Source organism: Ornithorhynchus anatinus, chromosome 2, assembly GCF_004115215.2.
Source record: "Ornithorhynchus anatinus isolate Pmale09 chromosome 2, mOrnAna1.pri.v4, whole genome shotgun sequence".
Classification (NCBI taxonomy): Eukaryota; Metazoa; Chordata; class Mammalia; order Monotremata; family Ornithorhynchidae; genus Ornithorhynchus; species Ornithorhynchus anatinus.
The window spans coordinates 13,359,927-13,380,862 of NC_041729.1; the positions used below are offsets into that span (position 1 = coordinate 13,359,927).

The following is a 20,936-nucleotide window of genomic DNA, read 5'->3' on the forward strand; positions in this document are numbered from 1 at the left end:
ATAAAACCGATATTAACAAGCAAGGAAAAGCCCTCAGGACTCAGGGAAAAGCATTCCTCTTCTTCATCATTCATAGAAAATATTTCCCCCTCAGGATTTGTCACACCACCTGGGATCCTTAAATGAAGGAATATTTTCTCCCTTTTCACTCCTGGAATATTAACTTTGAATGCTGAAAAAAAAACTGTGAAGCAATACTCTTTTTGGTGATTTACACCTCCTTGTTACATCGACAAAATCGTCTAATGAGAAACATTTCACTTCAAGAATTCCACGAGGGGCTTAAGCTCTGAAAGGGAATCCCCATCAGGACATACTTATGCCATCAGTCAATCAATCGGTCATATTTGATGAGCAATTACTGTGCGCAGAGCATGGTACACGGCGCTTAGAAAAGCACGATATAGATGATAAAGTAGGTATATGTCACGGGAAGGAGACAGGTAAGAATGGACTATTCTTCAGTTCCAGATGTTTCCAATTGGTCTAGTTCACCCTGGGGTCATTTTGGACTTAATTAAATGTGTTAACGAAAAAAAAAGGATATTTTGTTAGAGAAGACATCTTACTGGAACGGAGCACGGGGCAAATCCTGCCTGTGATCTTATTTTGTGATCTAGGCATGTTCCTTAGCTTCTCTGTGTTTAATATTCCCAGTGTGAAAAAAATGGGTCAAAGATCTTGGGTATTCCTTGGCCGTGGCTGCCGGGTGGACTAACTAATCGAGTGTTGTAAAATGGTTGTCGAAGTGCTCGACAAAGTACTTCCAATACTTCTCGGGCTTCAAGCACACCACTTCCCTAGTGGTCCTAAAAAGAGCCCCGACGAGGGGAGAGTAAAGTGATGTGAGGACACGCAGGATGGGGAAGGGGCAAAACTAGTCCCCTCTTCATGTCCTGGAAACATTATCCGATTCACTGACACTGACCTCTCCTCGTTCTCCTCCTATTCTCCCGCCTCTCCTTCTCACACCCTTATGCAGGTTCCTCTACCTCCCACCTGGGCACGTCACTCCCCTTCTTAAACACCTCCAGTGGTTGCCTATCGACCTCCGCTCCAAACAAAAACTCCTCACTCTAGGCTTCGAGGCTGTCCATCAGCTCGCCCCTTCCTACCTCTCCTCCCTTCTCTCTTTCCACCGCCCACCCCGCACGCTCCGCTCCTCCGCCGCCCACCTCCTCGCCGTCCCTCGGTCTCGCCCGTCCCGCCGTCGATCCCCGGGCCGCGTCCTCCCGCGGTCCCGGAACTCCCTCCCCACCTCCGCCAAACTGATTCTCTTCCCCTCTTCAAAACCCTACTTAAAACTCACCGCCTCCAAGAGGCCTTCCCAGACTGAGCTCCCCTTCTCCCTCTACCGCCCTCCCCCCCTTCGCCTCTCCGCAGCTGAACCCTCTTTTCCCCCCATCTCCCTCTGCTCCTCCCCCTCTCCCTTCCCGTCCCCTCGGCACCGTACTCGTCTGCTCAGCTGCCTATATTTTCATTACCCTATTTATTTTGTTAATGAATCGCCTCGATTCTATTTAGTTGCCATGGTTTTTACGAGATGTTCTTCCCCTCGACTCCATTTATCGCCATCGTTCTCGTCCGTCCGTCTCCCCCGATCGGACCGTGAGCCCGTCAAACGGCGGGGACCGTCTCTATCTGTCGCCGACTTGTTCATTCCAAGCGCTTAGTACGGTGCTCTGCACATAGTAAGCGCTCAATAAATACTATTGAATGAATGAATAACTGTGGGGGGTCCCTCAAGGCTCAGTTCACGGTCCCCTTCTATTCTCCATGTACTCCCACTCCGTTGGAAAATTCATTCGCTCCCAAGGCTTCAACTACCATCTCTGTGCAGGGGATTCCCAAATCTCCTTCTCAGTCAATCAGACGTATTCATCGACGGCTTACTGCGTGCGGAGCGCTGTACTAAGCGGTTGGGAGAGTACGGTATAACAGGGTCGGTAGATATGTTCCTGACCCCTCCCGTCTGCAGTCTCACATTTCCTCCCGCTTTCTGGACGTCTCTACTTGGATGTTCTGTCGGCACCTCAAATCGAATATGTCCAAAACAGAACTCCTCACCTTCCCACCCAAACCCTGTCCTCCTCCAGACTTTCCCATCACATTATACACCACCACCGCCCTTCCTGTCTCACCAGCCTGTAATCTCGGCACTATCTTCAACTCATCTCTCTCATTCAACCCACAGATTCAACCTGTCACCAAATCCTGTTAGTTCTATCTTTACATCATCTCTAGAATCCATCCTTTTCTCTCCATCCGAAGGGCTGAGACGCTGATCCGAGGGCTTATCCAAGTCCACCTTGACTAAATGTTGGTATTTGTATTTGTTAAGCGCTTACTATGTGCGGAGCACCGTTCTAAGCGCTGGGGTAGACACAGAGGAATCAGATTGTCCCACGTGGGGCTCACAGTCTTAATCCCCATTTTACAGATGAGGTCACCGAGGCCCAGAGAAGTGAAGTGACTTGCCCGCCGTCACACAGCTGACAAGTGGCAGAGCCGGCATTCGAACCCATGACCTCTGACTCCAAAGCCCGTGCTCTTTTCACCGAGCCATCAATCTCCTTGCAGGTCTCCCTGCTTCCCGTCTCTCCTTTTTCCAGTCCATACTTCACTCCGCTCTGAGGATCATTTTTCTAAAAAAACAACAACATTCAATCCATCTCTCTCCTAGTCCTCAAAAACCTTCATTCTTTTTTCTTGTTTTCATGGTATCTGTTAAGCACTTACTATGTGCCAGGTACGATTTTAAGCTAATCAGGTTGGACCCAGTCCCTATCTCATGTGGGGCTCCCAGTCTTAGACCATCCGCCTCTCATCCACCTCTCATCCACCTCTGAGAAGCAGCGTGGCTCAGTGGAAAGAGCCCGGGCTTGGGAGTCAGAGGGCACGGGTTCGAATCCCAGCTCTGCCACTTGGCAGCCGTGTGACTGTGGGCAAGTCACTTCACTTCTCTGGACCTCAGTTCCCTCATCTGTAAAATGGGGATGAAGACTGTGAGCCTCATGTGGGACAACCTGATTACCCCGTATCTACCCCAGAGCTTAGAACGGTCTTCTGCACATAGTAAGCGCTTAACAAATACCGACATTATTATTATTACCTTATTCATTCGGGAGTACTTACTGAGCGCTTACTATCTGCAGAGCACTGTACTAAGCTAATGGAATGTATAATTCGGCAACAGATAGAGACAATCCCTGCCCAATGACGGGCTCACGGCCTAAACGATGAACTGATTACCATTACCCAGTTAGCTCTCTCCTTCCCATCTTTCCTCGCTAATCTCCTACTACAACCCAACCCAAACACTGGGATCCTCTAATGCCAACCTCTTCTTTGTACTTCAAGCTCATCTATCTTGCCACTGACACCTTTCCCGGGTACCCCCTCTACCCTGGAATACCTTCCCCCTACATATAGTCCATATCACCACTCTCCCCACCCTCAAAAGCCCCCGAAAATCACGCCTCCCCTAAGAAGGTGTCCATAAATGAGATTTCATTTACCCTCCATGACCTCGTCTCTGCATCACCTATGCGACTGTATCCGTACCCCTTTGGCACGTGATATCTCCCGACCCTCAGCCTCATAACCCCTTATGGACGTAGCTTTACATTGTACTTCCCCTGTCCGTATTTATTTCAATGTCTGTCTCCTCCTTTAGGTTGAAAGCTCTTTTTTCTCACTTTTCGAATGGTACTTATCAAATGTTTACTGTTCACCAGGCACTGTACTAAGCCCTGGATAGATGAAAGATCGTCCGATGGGACACAGTCCCCGTCGCGCACGGGGATCATAATCCTAATCCCCATTTTACAGACGAGGTAGCTGAAGCACAGAGAGGTTAAGTGCCTTGCCCAAGGTCACACAGTAGACAAGCGGTAGAGCCGGGATTGGAACACACTTCCACTGGTTCCCAGGCCCAGGTTTTCTCCACTGCTTCTGTTGTAAATTATTTATATTAATGCCTGCCTTTCCTCTTAAATATGATCGATTGAATGAATGAATGCGTCTGCGGCTCCCTGTGGGCAGGGTCTGTGTCCTTGTATTTTATTGTTTCATACTTTCCCAGTGGCTTAATACACTGCGGTGCACACAATAAACACTCAATAAATTGGGATAGGCGCTTTGTCCAACCTGATATCTTGTTATCAGATATCTGATATCAGAGAAGCCGCGTGGCTCAGTGGAAAGAGCCCGGACCTGGAAGTCAGAGGTCGTGGGTTCTGATCCCGGCTCCGCCACTTGCCGGCTGTGTGACTTGGGGCAAGTCGCTTAACTTCTCTGGGCCTCAGTTACCTCATCTGGAAAATGGGGATTAAAACTGTGAGCCCCACGTGGGACATCTTGATCAGCTTGTATCCCCCCCAGCGCTTAGAACAGTGCTTTGCACATAGTAAGCGCTTAACAAATACCACCATTATCATTATTATTATTATTGTATCTACCCCACTGAAGCACAGTGACCAAGGTCACTCATCAGACATCTGGCGGAGCCAGGATTAGAATCCAGGTACGTCTAACTCCCAGGTCGCTGCTCTATCCACTAGGCCATGCCTTTTCTCTTGCCTGCTGGTTCACGCTTAGGCAAGTCACTTAACCTCTCTGTGCCTCAGTTACCTCAACCATAAAATGGAGATTAAGACTATGAGCCCTATCGGGACCTAGAGCGTGGCCATCCTGATTAGCTTCTATCTCCCCCAGCACTTCGTACAGTGTCTGGAGCATAGTAAACACTTAGCAAATACTTTGGGAAAATACCTTTTATGGAAATTTCAGGGAAGAATAGAAAAAGACACACGCCAGTGGAAAAAGGAAAACTCCATCTCCAAATTGGCCACCCTCTTTGGGATTTCAAAGCAGCCCTGGTCTCTCTGCGGGTGGAGAGGTGACTCTCTCTTCCTTTCCGGAGACAAAAGAAGCAGCATGGCCTAGTGGAAAGACCACCGGACTGGGAGTCAGAAGACCTGAATTTGAATCCTGACTCTGCCACTTGTCAACTGTTTGACCATGGGCAAGTCACTTGACTTCTCTGCACCTGATTTCGCATCTGAAAAATAGGTATTATCTGTTCTCCTTCCCCACCTGACCATGTGTCCCTAGTGGGACAAAGATGGTGTCTCATCTGATTGTATCATAATGTTGTTAATAATATAATGTTGGTATTTGTTAAGTGCTTACTATGTGCAGAGCACTGTTCTAAGCACTGGGATAGATAGAGGGTAATCAGACTGTCCCACGTGGGACTCACATTTTTTTTTTTAAATCCCCATTTTTACAGATGAGGTAATTGAGGCACAGAGAAGTGAAGTGACTGGCCCAAGGTCACACAGCAGACAAGCGGCGGAGCCGGGATTAGAACCCACGACCTCTGACTACCAAGCCCGGGCTCTTTCCATTAAGCCATGCCGCTACTCATATCTACATCATCTTCCCCCTTCCTCCATTTATAATAATTATATTATTATTTGTTAAATACTTACTATTTGCCAAGGACTGTACTAAGTCCTGGAAGATATACAAACTGGACACAATTCGTGTACCAGATGGGGCTGACAGTCTAAGCGAGAGGGAGAACAGGGCTTCAGACCCCATGCTACAGATGGGGAAGCTAAGGCACAGAAAAGTGAAGTGACTTGCCCAAGGTCACACCGCAGACAAGTGGTGGAGCTGGCAGTGGCGTGGCTTAGTGGTCAGAGTAAGGGTCGGGGAGTCAGAAGGACCTGGGTTCTAAACTCGGCTCCACCACTTGTCTGCTGTTTGATCTTGGGCAAGTCACTTAACCTCTATGGGCCTCAGTTACCTCATCTGTAAAATGGGGATTAAGACTCTGAGCCCCATGTGGACCTGGAACTGTGTCCAACCTGATTAGTTGTATCTATCGCAGCATTTAGACCAGTGCTCAGCACATAATAAGTACCATAATTATGTTATTATAAACCAGGACCCTTGGCCCCACAGCACTTATGAACATATAATAATAATACTTGAGATATTTGTTACTATGTGCCAAGCAATGTTCTAAGCACACAGGTAGATACAAGACATCAGGTCGTCCCACATGGGGCTCACAGTCTTAATTCCCATTTTCGAAATGAGGTCACTGAGGCACAGAGAAGTTAAGTGGCTTGCCCAAGGTCACAGAGCAGATATGTAGCGGAGCCAGGATTAGAACCCACATCCTCTGACTCCCAAGCCCGTGCTCTTGCCACCAAACGATGCTGCTTAAGTTACATATCAGCAATTTATTTATTTAATCAGTTATTTATATTAATGTCTGTCTCCCCCTTTAGGTTGAAAGCTCATTATGGGCAGGGAACGTGTTTACCAACTCTGTTCAGACTCAGTGGAAAGAGCCCGGGCTTGGGAGTCAGAGGTCATGGGTTCGAATCCCGGCTAGGCCACTTGTCAGCTGTGTGACTGTGGGCAAGTCACGTCACTTCTCTGGGCCTCAGTTACCTCATCTGTAAAATGGGGATTAAGACTGTGAGCCTCACCTGATTACCCTGTCTCTACTCCAGCGCTTAGAACAGTGCTCTGCAAATAGTTAGCGCTTAAAAAATACCAACATTATTATTATTATTCAATTGTTATATTGTACTCTCCCAAGCACTTGATCTGCACACACTAAGCACCCAATAAATATGATTGATTGGTTGACTGAGGACCTCTGACTTTCAGGTCCATGTTCTTTCCACTAAGTCAGACGCTTGACTCCTCTTTTTTTGAACTAAGCTGAACGATAACTGCACTAAATAAAGTTTTGCAGATCCAAACAAGATGATATCTGGGGCAGTTTTTCCACAGATACATTCCCTTGGTAATTCATCGACTTTCCTTTCCTCGCACAGGTCAGAGGACCGAGCAGTTTTGCATATCTGCTTGCTTCCAGAATCGGAGTCACTCTCTCGCTAGGGCAAGAGAGCGGAATGTTCCAACTTTCAAACTCTCTGCCTTTACAGCAGGGCTCAAAAAACTCTTCAACCAGGGAGCACCTCACGGGGAAGAGGACGATCGGGCCTTTCCAGAAAAGACACGCTCCAACATCCACCACCGGAATTTTGCAGTTTGAAAATGTTACCACCAAGGATGGAAACCGGATCAATTCCCGAACTCGGTGCTTGCTAGAGCCGTAATGAAGATGCAGAATGAAAAAGACGAGAATACAGTTTGCAGGTACAGTCATGATGGATTTGCCTCCGGGCGGCACAGTGGAGGCCAAGATTGGGCCAAGGAGAGCAGATTTACGCGAGCTGGGTGAATCCGTGACAGATCCATCTGCCTGAATAACTACCTCAGATTGGGATCCCTGGGTGAGACGGAGACTTTGGCCGACCGGCCTATCTTGTATCTACCCCACTGTTCGTACAGTGCTTGACATATAGTGAAAGCTTAACGATACAACAGTTATTGAAATTATTATCGATAAAATCACCCTCCAACTATAGCATCTCCCTTCTGCCGCAGTTCTAATCCCCAAACAATCCATATTTAGTATTTACTGAGTACCAACTCTGTGCTGAGCACTACACTTAGCATTTAGAGTAGAACAAGAGTTAGTAGACCAAGTGTTGAGTATAAGACGTGAACAAGGCATGTGATTAATCGATACTATTGATTGCTAGGTACAATTCCTACCCTCATGGGACTGAAATCTAGCAGGAGGGACAGGGTACTGAAGTAAATGACAAGTTGGGGTAAGTAATGGAGTTTAAAGATACGGACTTAAATGCTAGTGGTGAGTGCATGGAGGAGCCGAAGGGGTATTGGGCGAGCGGCTATGATGAGAGATTAATGAGGGAAAGCTTCCAGGAGGAGATGTGATTTCAAAAGGACTTCGACGACGGGGAGAGCCATGATTCGCCCCAATGTAAGGGGGGAGGGAGTTGCGGGAAGGAGAGAGGCTGCGAAGGAGAGGTTGGCGATGAGACGGAAAATACAATTCAGCAGCAGTTTTAGGTTTACCGGAGAAGGGCGGGCCGACGACCTAGTGGATAGAGAATGGGCCTGAGAGTCAGAAAGACCTGGGTTCTAATCCCCACTCGGTCCCTCGTCTGGGGTGTAACCTTGGGCAAAGTGACTTCACTTCTCAGTTGCTCAGTCACCTCATCTGTTAAATGGGGATCGAGTCCGTGAGCCCCACGTAGTACAGGGACCGTGTCCAACCTGATTCCCCTGTATCTACCCCAGCGCTTAGAACAGTGCTCTGCACATAGTAAGCGCTTAACAAATACCAACATCATCATCGTCATCCTAACCTTCCCAGAGGCTATCTCCCTTCTCAGCCACTGGCATGTGGCCATAAATTATTCAAAAAGCCAAACGGGCTCCTGTTCCTCCTCAAAGTCTACCTCGCTTTCCATCTGCTCTCAGCTTTCTCCCTCCCTTCCATGCCGTTTCACTGTTCCCAGGAAAGACTGGCCCCATTTTGAGCTAAGACCTGTTTATCCTTCAAGATGACCGGATGTTCGATCTCCTTATCTCAGTGTCCCTGCAGGAACCAGTCAGAGGACGCGGCTCATTAGTGGGAATACTAATTAACCCCTCAGATTGGATGAAGGAAAATCAGATAGGAGCGGCCCAGGCCCGTAGGTGATCCAATCAAAGGCACCTTAGGCAGTTAGCATCCCTATCATCTACCCGTTTCCTTGTTTCCTTACTCCATCTAGGTCTGCCTCCATTCCTGCTAGAGATTCCTACTCTCTTTGCCTTCCAGAGGAGAGGGAGTGAGGGGACTGAACGCAGGAAAGGCTAAGAACGGAAGGCACGCTGGTAAGGAAAAGAGAATGCTTTCACGACTCCGTTTGTTACCATTTGGACGAGGATATTCGGTTGCCCTGCCGTGACTTTAATAATAATAATGTTGGTATTTGTTAAATGCTCACTACGTGCAGAGCACTGTTCTAAGCGCTGGGGGATACAAGGTGATCAGGTTGTCCCACGTGGGGGTCACGGTCTTCATCCCCATTTGACAGATGAGGTAACTGAGGCCCAGAGAAGTGAAGTGACTTGCCCACAGTCACACAGCTGACAAATGGCAGAGCCAGGATACGAACCCATGACCGCTGATTCCCAAGCCCGGGCTCTTTCCACTGAGCCACGCTGCTTCCCACTTTAGGCAAGTCGCTAAACTACTCTGGGCCTCCAGTTACCCACCTCTAAAATGGGGATTAAGACTGGGAGGCCCAGGTGGGACAGGGACTGTGTCCAACCTGATTAGCTCGCATCTACCCCAGTGCTTAATACGGAGTCCGGCATCTAGTAAGCATTTTACAAATACCATAAAAAAAAGTGATTTGCTCCACGATGGGGGTCACTGAGGCTTCCAGGGCTTATTTCCTCCTCTGCTTCAGCTGGGCCCGGGCACTGGGGAATGCGTGGGAGCCAGCACTTAATGGGGAGATGTCTGGAGGGAGATCGCACGAGAAACGATCGATTCTTTAAATCAGGATGGACCTCTTGCCTCCATCCCACATTTAACATTCTCTCCTGTAGGGTGAGGGGGAGGGCGGGGTGCTCTTTTCTGAGGTGGACATTTTGAAGGGTTGAGCTGCAGAAGAAGTTTCTGCTTCACTCAAGAAAGTTACCTGGTTGCCAAGTCGATGCTTTTAACTCTTGCGTTTTAACATCAAAATAGCTCTAGCGAATGACAAAAATAAATGCCTCCCCGGTGATGCATAATAAGGCACTGGAGAGGAATCTGATATCAGGAAAAATGCAGCAAGAGGAGAAATAACAGAAGGATCAGACCAATATTTTTCCATTATTTTCTCAAGGGAAAGACATTTTTCTCTTAGCCACACTGACCACCCTGACCCATTATAAAAAAATAACGCTCTCCAGGACCAGCCTGGCTGACTCTCCCAGACATCAAGGATCTAACGGCCATCTTTTTGCTTTTCCTGGAGCAGCTGCAGAAGAGAGCTGAGGGGATTTTTCAAATCCAAGGCTTCGGTGCCATAACTGTCTGGCTACGGCCATCAAGAAGGGCCTCCGATTTAGAAAAGGCAGTTTTTCGGTGTATAAGAAGCTACCTGAATGGAGAGTAAAGATGCTGAAATGAACCGTATCCTTTGAGAAATCAGTTTAACCGCTGCAATTTCATCTTAGGGTAAATTCAGTTTGCGTGAACTCCCCAGACGAGGGGCTGCGGAGAATTGAATAATGGCCGGGCACACGCTGGAGTTGGGAAACACCGTCCTTGTTGAAAAATAGTTTCGATCCCAGAGCCTTCAATCGGCTGAAGGTACATTGTAGAGGAAGATGCAGCAGCTGTTCTTTCACTTCACTGCAATATCAGGCTTTGAATTCAATTGCAATCCCGCCCCCAGATTCCCCCTCTTTTGTCTGATGGCTTCTGATTTTTCTCGCAAATGCTCTTGCCCTTTCATGGCTATGGTTCACTGGAGAGGGTTCTCCGGTTCAGCGGAGGACCAGATTCGATTCCCATCCTTCCTGGCTTTAGCCCTCTGATAGGTACACATCTCCATAATGAGCAGCTATCCCAGGCACATGATTTTAACTTGTGGAAATTGCCAGGAGTTGAAGATGATCACAATGATAATAACAATAATGATATTAACCGCAAATTAATTCATTCAATCGAATTTAAGTGCTTACTGTGTGCGGAACACTTTGCTGAGTGCTTGGGAGAGTACAATGCCACAACGAACAGACACATTCCCTGCCCACAAGCGCTTTCAGTCTAGACTATGGTCTAGTAAAGCTCTCACTACGTGCCAAGCACTGGGCTAAGCAATGGGGTAATAACAATAAGAATGGTATTTGTTAAGCACTTACTCTGTGCCAGCCACCGTATTAAGCACTGGGGTGGATACAAGCCAATCGAACTGGACAAGGTCCCTATCCCACGTGGGACTCACAGTCTCAATCCCCATTTTACAGATGAGCTGAGGCCCAGAGAAGTGAAATGACTTGCCTAAGGTCACACAGCAGACAAGTAGCAGAGCTGGGATTAGAACCCATGACCTTCTGACTCCCAGGCCCGGACTCTATCCATTATGCCAGGCTGCTTCTTACAGAATAGCCAATACAGAGAAATAATAATGTTGGTATTTGTTAAGCGCTTACTATGTGCAGAGCACTGTTCTAAGCGCTGGGGTAGATACAGGGTCATCAGGTTGTCCCACGTGAGGCTCACAGTTAATCCCCATTTTACAGACGAGGTAACTGAGGCCCAGAGAAGCGAAGTGACTCGCCCACAGTCACCCAGCTGACAAGTGGCAGAGCCGGGAGTCGAACCCATGGCCTCTGACTCCGAAGCCCGGGCTCTTTCCACTGAGCCACGATGACTTCCCCAAGGTGGCAGACCGGGCGAATGGCGGATCTGGGGATTAGGGCCCAGCTCTCCTGACTCCCCATTCTTGGGATCTTTCGGGTCTAGGAGAGAAAGTCCTATATTACTTCCCCCTCTAGAATCTAAGCTTACTGTGGGCAGGGAATGTTTCTACCCACTCTATTATATTGTACTCTTCCAAGTGCTTAATGCAGTACTCTGCACATAGTAAGTGCTCAATCAATACCATCAATCGGTGGTATTTCTGAGCATTTTAGAGCAGAGCACTGAAAATACAATTGATTGTTAAGGTGATGGGAGAATTTGCATCAGGGTTTGTTGCAAACTTATCAGTACGCTGGTGCATCCCAGATAAACCAGGAACATCTTGATATCATCCAAAATGGAAGAGATGAAAACTAGCTAGGCGGATTGCCTGCTGTTTGGTGGACGTAATAAAGTGCATGCAGATTAGCTCTCGTCCCTCAATTTTCCTTTTCTCTGACAGTCTATGATAATAATACGAATGACAGTGACGGTGGTATTTGTTAAGTGCTTACTATGTGCCGGGCATTGTACTAAGCACTGGGGTGGATACAAGCAAACTGGGTTGAACGCAGTCCTTATCCCATGTGGGGCTCGCAGTCTCAATCCCCATTTTACAGGTGAAGTAACTGTGGTACAGATAAGTGAAGTGACTTGCCCCAGGTCCCACAGCAGACAAGTGGCAGAGCCAGCATTAGAATCCATGTCCTTCTGACTCTCAGGCCCGTGCTCTAGTGGGAAACCAGGCAGCTCGTTATTTAGTTTATCCTTCGTAATTTTATTTAGGGGCTCTCTGAAGGTTATTGGATGTGTAATTACTAATCTCTTTTTACAGTAGGAAAATTTCATTCACATTCTCTCTGCCTCCATTCGACCCTGCGGTATTATTTGCTACTTTATGGCAAACGGGATTTTTGTTTCCTAGGAACACTTCAACCTTCGCCGCTCAGCTCTCCCATGACATCACAAAACCCTGGGACCACACAGCCGGTCACCATGGAGATGCTGAACATACTCAAAATGTACTCATTTCCCCCAGTGCTTGAGTTGCTGAGGGGCCAGTAATAAGCTCAAATATTGGTTGCTCATGTTGGTTCCTTCTCCCTACCCCTCACTCTCGCACAATTATCCCCAGGGCAGTGAAGTGTTCAACCGGGGCAGACATCACCCCTGCAGTCACTTCACTTCTCCGGGCCTCAGTTCCCTCCTCGGTAAAATGGGGGTGAAGACTGTGAGCCTCACGTGGGACAACCTGATGACCCTGGATCTCCCTCAGCGCTTAGAACAGTGCTCTGCGCACAGTAAGCATTTAACAAATACCAACATAATCATTATTATTATTATTACTCCAGCTCCTCCTCTGCCCACGGTTTGGAATATTCAGGAATCATTCCTTCTTTCATTCAGTCGTTCTTATTGAGCGCTTACTGTGCACAGAGCACTCTACTAAGCACTTGGGAAGTACAATTCAGCAACAAAGAGAGACGATCCCTGCCCACCGCCGGCTCACAGTCTAGAAGGGGGGAGACAGACATCAAAACAAGTATACAGGCATTAGTGGCGTCATTAGAAATATATACACATCATTAGTAAAAATAAGAGAATTATAATTATGAATAGGTATATAGACACGAGTGCTGTGGGGTGGGGGGAGAGCAAAGAGAGGGGGTTGGGGCCATGGGGAGGGGAGGGAGAGCAGAGGAAAAGTGGGGCTTAGCCTGGGAAGGCCTCCTGGAGGAGGTGGGCTTTCAGTAGGGATCAATCAGTCGTACATATCGAGTGCTTACTGTGTGCAGAGCACTGTATTAAGCCCTTGGGAGAAAAAAATATAACAATACACGAACACAGTCCCAGCCCCAAACGAGCCTTCAATCTAGAGGGGGAGGCGGGCATTAATATAAATCAATGAATTACAGACGATAATAATAATAATGTTGGTATTTGTTAAGCGCTTACTATGTGCAGAGCACTGTTCTAAGCGCTGGGGTAGACACAAGGGAGTCAGGTTGTCCCACGTGGGGTCACAGTCTTAATCCCCATTTTACAGATGAGATCACTGAGGCCCAGAGAAGTGGAATGACTTGCCCACAGTCACACAGCTGACAAGTGGCAGAGCCGGAATTCGAACCCATGACCTCTGACTCCAAAGCCCATGCTCTTTCCACCGAGCCACGCTGCTTCTAGGTACATGAGTGCTGTGGGACTGGGTGCGGGGGAGAATAAAGGGAGCAAGTCAGGGCGACGCAGAAGGGGGAGAAAGAAGAGGAAAGGAGGGCTTAGTCAAGGAAGGCCTCGTGGAGCAGCTGTAAGTGCAATAAAGCTCTGAAGGGGGAAAGAGTAATTGTCTAGTGGATATCAGGAGGAAGGGCATTCTAGGCCAGAAGCGGGATGTGGGAGAGGGGCCGGCGGCGAGATAGTCGAGACTGAGGTAAAATAGACGAGATTTCTCAGAGAGGCAGTGTGGCCTAGTGGAAAGAGTACCAAACTAAGCATCAGGATACTTAGGTTTTAATCACAGTTCTGCCATCTACCAGTTATCTGTGACCTTGGGCAAATCACTTCTCAGTGCCTCAGTTTCTTCCTCTGTAAAATGGGGTTTAACTTGTTCTTCCTCACCCAGAGGCTATGAACCCCACGAGGAACAGGGATTGTGTCTGATCTGACTGTACTGGATTTACCACAGAGTTGGGCACACGGGAAGTGTTTAATAAATACTGCTATTATCACTATTATTATTAGGATCTGGTGGGATCTAGGGTTATTTCCTCGACATTTCTCAGTTTCAGGTGGGCTCTGGGCACTTTCTAGTTCCCTCTCTAAGACTGCCAGGTCTAGCTGTGGATGCGACAGGTGGCATGGCAGAGTACGAGGAAATGGTATGCTGTCGAATTAGTCAATCCTGTTGATTGAGCACCTACTTTGTGCAAAGCACTGTATCAAGGACCCGGAGCATTTCCTGTCTAAACCTCGGATTGTCATCCTGAGACCAGTGAGCCCCGGGAGAACGTCCAATGGGTAGAGCTGTCACATCAGATGCTCCCAAAAGAATCGCGATTTGGTGGAAAAGCAGACAGAATTCTCAGCAAAGAGAAAGAGATCTTCATTTCCTCATCTTGGGGTATCAGGAAAAGAAAAGGAAAATGCCTCAAGGAACGTATTTTCTGGGGGCTGAATTAAAAACGTTCATCGAAGTTTCCAAGAGGTGTCTGTGATTTGCTAAATAATAATAACAATAATGTTGGTATGTGTTAAGCGCTTACTATGTACACAGCACTGTTCTAAGCATAGGATGTCGGCTGTGTGACTGTGGGCAAGTCACTTAACTTCTCTGTGCCTCAGTTCCCTCATCTGTAAAATGGGGATTAAGACTGTGAGCCCCACGTGGGACAACCTGATTCCCCTGTGTCTACCCCAGCGCTTAGAACAGTGCTCGGCACATAGTAAGCGCTCAACAAATACCAACATTATTATTATTATTGTTATAATCAGGTTGTCCCACGTGCGGCTCACAGTCTTAATCCCCATTTTACAGACGAGGTCACTGAGGCACAGAGAAGTTAACAGTCACACAGCTGCCAAGTGGCAGAGCCGGGATTCGAACCCATGACCTCTGACTCCCAAGCCCGGGCTCTTTCCACTGAGCCACGCTGCTTCTAGATTTCACTGTAGCCCCAGTGTTGGCGGCTAAAGCATTTCCAACAGACCAAGAGTGGTCACTGGGTTTCAAAATAATAATAATAAAAACGATGTCGGTATTTGTTAAGCGCTTACTATGTGCAGAGCACTGTTCTAAGCGCTGGGGTAGACACAGGGGAATCAGGTTGTCCCACGTGGGGCTCACAGTCTTAATCCCCATTTTACAGATGAGGTCACTGAGGCCCAGAGAAGCGAAGTGACTTGCCCACAGTCACACAGCTGACAAGTGGCAGAGCCGGGATTCGAACCGGCTCTGAGAGCGCATCGGCTTGTCTTCCTGTCAGGGACCTGAAGAGCAATGCGCTTGCAATATTTCAGGAAGACAAATGGTGGGGACACGATCCTAATGTTAAATGACCCGTAAGGAAAGCAAGTCCTTACTCACGTGACAAGACAGCTCTCTGATAACTCAGGTTAAGGACAACTTGCAAGCGATGTCTCTGTGAAATGTTGCTTCCATCATTTTTTCGTTGTTGTGGTTGCCGTTTCCATGGAGTCTCACAATTAAGCAATCTCTCTGCCTGCTTCCCGGGACGACCTGCTTTTCGAACGTGATCGGTTGAGCAGAAAAATCTATAACTTCTTCCCATCGTGACTCTAATTTTCTGTCCTGCTACAGTTCAGGATGAATATGTCCAAACGTTCTGTGAAAAGGCGGGAAAATATCCTGGGAAAAGATGGACAACTCATCCAAGAGATCATCCAGAAGCAGCCAGAAAGGCCAATCCCTTCCCTCTAGGGACTCAAGGGATCCGGGTTTGTCCTGCGACGTAGGCCTCCGCTTTCATTTTTTGAAAATGAACCGAGAGTAGGGTCACCGGTGGGCCTGGTGGCCAAGACTCAGGCTCAATTTCAACTTCTTTCTAGATTCTGTGACAGTCCTGCACTCTTCATTTCTAACATTCTGGGAACCTTTTCAGTTCTTTGCCATTGTAACTTGAAACCGGCAAAAACTCCTCAGAGTCACTCCTCAGCAGCGTGGCCTAGCGGCAAGAGCACGGGCTTGGGAGTCAGAGGTCGTGGGTTCTAATCCCGGCTCTGCCGCTTGTCTGCTGCGTGACCTTGGGCGAGTCACTAAAATTCTCTGTGCCTCAGGTGCCTCATCTGTAAAATGGAGATTGAGACTGTGAGCCCCACGTGGGACAACCTGATTACCCTGTATCTACCCTAGCGCTTAGAACAGTGCTTGGCACATAGTAAGCGTTTAAAGAATACCATTATTACTATTACTGTTATTATTATCACGCTTGAAAAACTGGACAAGGAGTCACTTAGGCCTTTGATATCCCTATGAGGTTTGTCCACCAAAGCAGCCGCTACCCCTGAAGAATGTTTCACATCCTCTGGAAATACCCCCAAACTGCTTTTTGCTTCTAGAGAGCGTTGCTTCTCCCAAGAATGTAACTGGAAGTAAATAAAGAACAGCAATTCAAACGCATAATGCCCAGTTCTGCAAAGCTCCACTCTTTCACCATTTACCAGAGTTTTCAAATAGCAGGATGCTAAGCTGCCACCGATCATCTCCTCGGCGAAAGGGCCGTAAACTCAGCCATCAGGAGAAAGACTGTGGGGGCTCCAGGATATTTGCTTTTACCACAGAGTGAACCGCAACTGAAATGAAGAGCGGGGAGGGCCAAATTTACAGTTACTGGGGATCGGCTTCAATGGCTTCATATAAACTGTTGTGGAGACAAGCTGAGGAGGGGCGGAGGGGAGAAAAACAAGATCATAAACAAAGGACGTTCGGTGCTCTGGGTATTTCTTTTTCATTTAGCATTATATGGTCTGGAATTTGCTTTATAGATGGAGAATTTAATGAAAAGAAACAGCATCTTTCTGTCTCCCTGAGTTCAGCCTCCTATTTAATGTTCACATGAATTTTCCTCGCACGAAGGGTGTGATTGTTTTCCTTGTAAAGTGGCAGAGCAAGGGGGAAGAGGACTCTCTCGATTTGCTAGGAAATATTGAGATCAAAACAACGGTGGACTCTTATTGCTTTACAAAACTGTGGAAAAACACAGTCGGTTCTCAGTCCATCCCGGTGCACACTAATAACATTCGGATCTTCAACTCTAACGAAACAGACACCCATTGACAAAGAAAGTCCATCCCATTTCTTCTGGAAGAGTTTGATTCTCTCATTCCGACTATAAAAATACAGCGACAGTAATGACAAAGTGATAGGCATATGATCCTGTGCAGCCAACGCCCGAGCTTCAAAGTATTCGCTGGGCGGGTTCACAGGACGCCTTTGGTTTTTACAAGACCTGGGTTCTAATCCCATCTCTGCCACTGGTCTTCTGTGTGACCTTGGGCACTCAATTGAGGAACAGAAAAGTGAAATGATTTGCCCAAGGTCACACAGCAGACAAGTGGCAGAGGCAGAATTAGAACCCAAGACCTTCTGACCCGTGATCTATTCACTATGCCAGACCAACTAAAGAGCGGCGAAACAATCATGACCCTCTGAGTAAATGACCTGTAGATCTCCCATGTTGACACTGACTGCATCTCTCAGTGCTACTTACTGGACGCTTACCGAGGGAAGAGCACTGTCCTAAGTGCTTGAGAAAGTACAACAGACTTAGTGGATGTAGACGGTCAGATAAAAAAAAAACATTTCGCATCAGTCTCTGGAGCAGTCTTGGAGAAATAGTTTTTGTTGTTGTATGGAAACAGGGGGATGGATTCAATGACCTCAGGCCAGCTCATCAGGCATTGGGACTCTTTTTCTTAATTCATCCTCACAGCATCCCTGGGCACTTGTAACTGTCTATTCTCAGGTGTGGAAACTGAGATACCGAGAGGAGTCGTTCAAGGATGGGTATTCAACGGGAGACTGGAACCGAATTCACAAGCAATCTAAGGCAGTAGATCGGGCCTGGATCCTACTGGTTTCTTCAGAACCAATTTCTATCATTTTCATCCCTTTCTCACTGGAGAAACAACATTAAAAGAAAAAAAAAACCTCTAAAACCCGCTTTTAAGAATGTGAATAAAACATCTGCTTTCTTCATTACCTCATAACTTTCTTTCTACCTTCATAGCTTGGCATTACTCTGACTGCTCTGAACTGGAGTCCCTCGAGTTAATATAGTGAGAAGAAAAGAAGGGATGAGAAGTCAGGAAAATTCACATTAGTTGCCGAGCTCTGAAATAAGAGTCCAGCTGGCCTCTACTGCTCTAATATCCTGGATTGTCATTAGAGCAGAAGATCTATGCATTGGGGAGCCTGGGAAAGGGGTTCAGACACTAGAAGTGAGAGATTTTCATAAGCGCCATGAGAAGAATTGATCCCTTTCAAAAAAAAAATGTAGTGGGATATGAAATATTGTTAATCCACTGATGCAGAATGCCCTTTTACAATAAAATAATTTAAAAAGCCCCTTCTTTTTTCATTGATTGCAAGGCAAGTCTGCTGACAGCTCAATATTCTAGCCTGGCCTGCATATTCCTTCAACTAAAGGCATCTTTGATCTGCTCTTAGTTACTAAAAATGTAACTTTTCTTGTTGCTTTTATTCTACAAGAAAGAATTCCCCCGAGCTGGAAATCCAGAGGCAAATCCATATGCAAAAAGATAGAACCCAGATATGGCACAAAGGATGACCTAATGGCCACCTTTTCTCTGTGTAGCCCAAAGATGTGATGTTTCTGGTGTTTAAATATCCATACATTTCCCAGTTGTATTGTCATCAGCCACCTATTTTACCTGGGCTGCTGGATTTCGCAAGAGTAAAAGGACCTGCATGCTAATTCAGATTCAGTTTTGTGACATCCCAAAAAATGAAATATCCCCCGGGTGTGATATTGTTCCGTCAACTGAATATAGAGGGGTTCCCGATGTGAGGAAAAACAAAATGTTATCACATGGCAATTCAGTGGGGGATAGAGCATTTCAGAGGGAAGCTTGACATCTTTTCAATCCATTCATCCGAGTAGTATGGAGAAAAGTCCCATTTCAAAGCACATGAAATAAATAATAATAATAATGATAATAATAAAAGGAATCCCGAGGAAAGGAAGCTGCTCCAAAACCTGAATATCTGAATAAGCCCTGTGTGAAAACCGGTGGCTGACTCCTCACCCCAAGCCATTTCCCGGACGGCAGGTCTCCTTTATGTAGAGAGGCATGGACTGCTTTAAGTGGAAGAGCTTTAAAACTAAATATTTACGTGGAGTGACAGACAGAAGCAGACAGGCCGACAGACAGGCAGGTGGGATTAAGGTCCTAACAAACCCAGTCTGGGAAAGGCCAGTGGAGCCATCAGGCTGAACGTATTCCCCCTCCCCTTTCCTCTATATAATAATGTTGGTATTTGTTAAGCGCTTACTATGTGCACAGCACTGTTCTATGGGCTGGGGTAGACACAGGGGAATCAGGTTGTCCCACGTGGGGCTCACAGTCTTAATCCCCATTTTACAGATGAGGTAACTGAGGCACAGAGAAGTTAAGTAACCTGCCCACAGTCACACAGCTGACGAGTGGCAGAGCCGGGATTTGAACCCATGACCTCTGACTCCGAAGCCCGGGCTCTTTCCACTGAGCCACGCTGCTTCTCCACATGCTCAGTCTCCTTTCAGCTGGCACCCGATCCCTGACACTTTAGGACAACTCTGATTCCAGTTCCACCATGGAAGCGGTAAAGGAAAGGGAGGGGATATGGTCAGGTTCTCTGTGGGAGGAAGGGTCTCTCTTAAGATGGAGGACCTGGGCCTGCTGCCCCTTTCCTCTACTGATTAAAGCATACACACATATCACACACATGTATATAGCATATCTATCTATATATCCATAAGAGAAGAGAAACTGATCAAGGTCAATGTGTGTCTGGCAACCCTAGCTATAAAGGGCATACGTGAGGAATGTCACTTTCTGTTTTTTACACATCTCCTATGAGCTTATCACAATAATAATGTTGGTATTCGTTAAGCGCTTACTACGTGCAGAGCACTGTTCTGAGCTCTGGAGTAGATATGGGGTAATCAGGTTGTCCCACGTGAGGCTCACAGTCTTCATCCCCATTTTACAGATGAGGTAACTGAGGCACAGAGAAGTTAAGTGATTTGCCCACAGTCACACAGCTGACAAGTGGCAGAACTGGGATCTAGTGGGGAAGATAAACATAAAACCATTTACAGCTCAAATGTTCAGAATAAATAATTATATATATAATATATATATACAAATATATATATTTATGTATAATATAGATATACAAATATATTATATATATATATATATGTGTGAGGCAATTTTGTCTTCCCTGTTCATGGTGACTCCATTGCACTTCCTCATAGATAAACTGTTTGGCTATCCTCACATATTCTTCCTAGATAAGAAATGTTGGGATGACCACTGCTTTGATTTGATGCTGGTGTCCTGATTGTATTCTGGGACCTTTATCGTTAAGTTATGGGGAGGTAATAATAATTACGGTATTTGTTAAGCACTTACTATGTGCCGAGCACTGTTCTAAGCACTGAGCTGTTGTATTATACTCTCCCAAGCATTTAGTACAGTGCTCTGCACGTTGTAAGCACTCAATACCACCGATCGACTGATTGTCACTCGATAATAAAAATTATAAAAATAATTTTAAAAAAGTGATACTGGTTAAGCTGATACTACATGCAAAGTACGGTGCTAAGCACTGGGGTTGGTGCCATACAATCAGAACAGACCCAGCCCTCGTCTCATATGGAACCTCTAAGCAGCGTGGCTCAGCGGATAGAGCAGGGGCTTTGGAGTCAGAGGTCATGAGTTCGAATCCCGGCTCTGCCAGTTGTCAGCTGTGTGACTGTGGGCAAGTCACTTCACTTCTCTGTGGCTCAGTTACCTCATCTGGAAAATGGGGATTAAGAATGTGAGCCCCACGTGGGACAAC

The 20,936-nt window shown here is 46.8% G+C and overlaps 1 protein-coding gene across 2 annotated transcripts in view; it reads right to left on the reverse strand.

Annotated features, from left to right (window-relative positions):
• Positions 1–20,936, reverse strand: part of LOC100077095 (transmembrane protein 132C) — a 427,350-nt gene that overhangs the window by 138,914 nt on the left and 267,500 nt on the right. The window contains exon 1 of one of the 2 annotated variants that reach the window (XM_007655776.3): positions 15,435–16,013. The exons of the other annotated variant lie outside the window; for it this stretch is intronic. The gene's annotated coding sequence lies outside the window, so the exon portion shown is untranslated. Of the gene's footprint in view, positions 1–15,434; positions 16,014–20,936 lie in introns of those variants that run through there. 2 annotated transcript variants of the gene reach the window in all.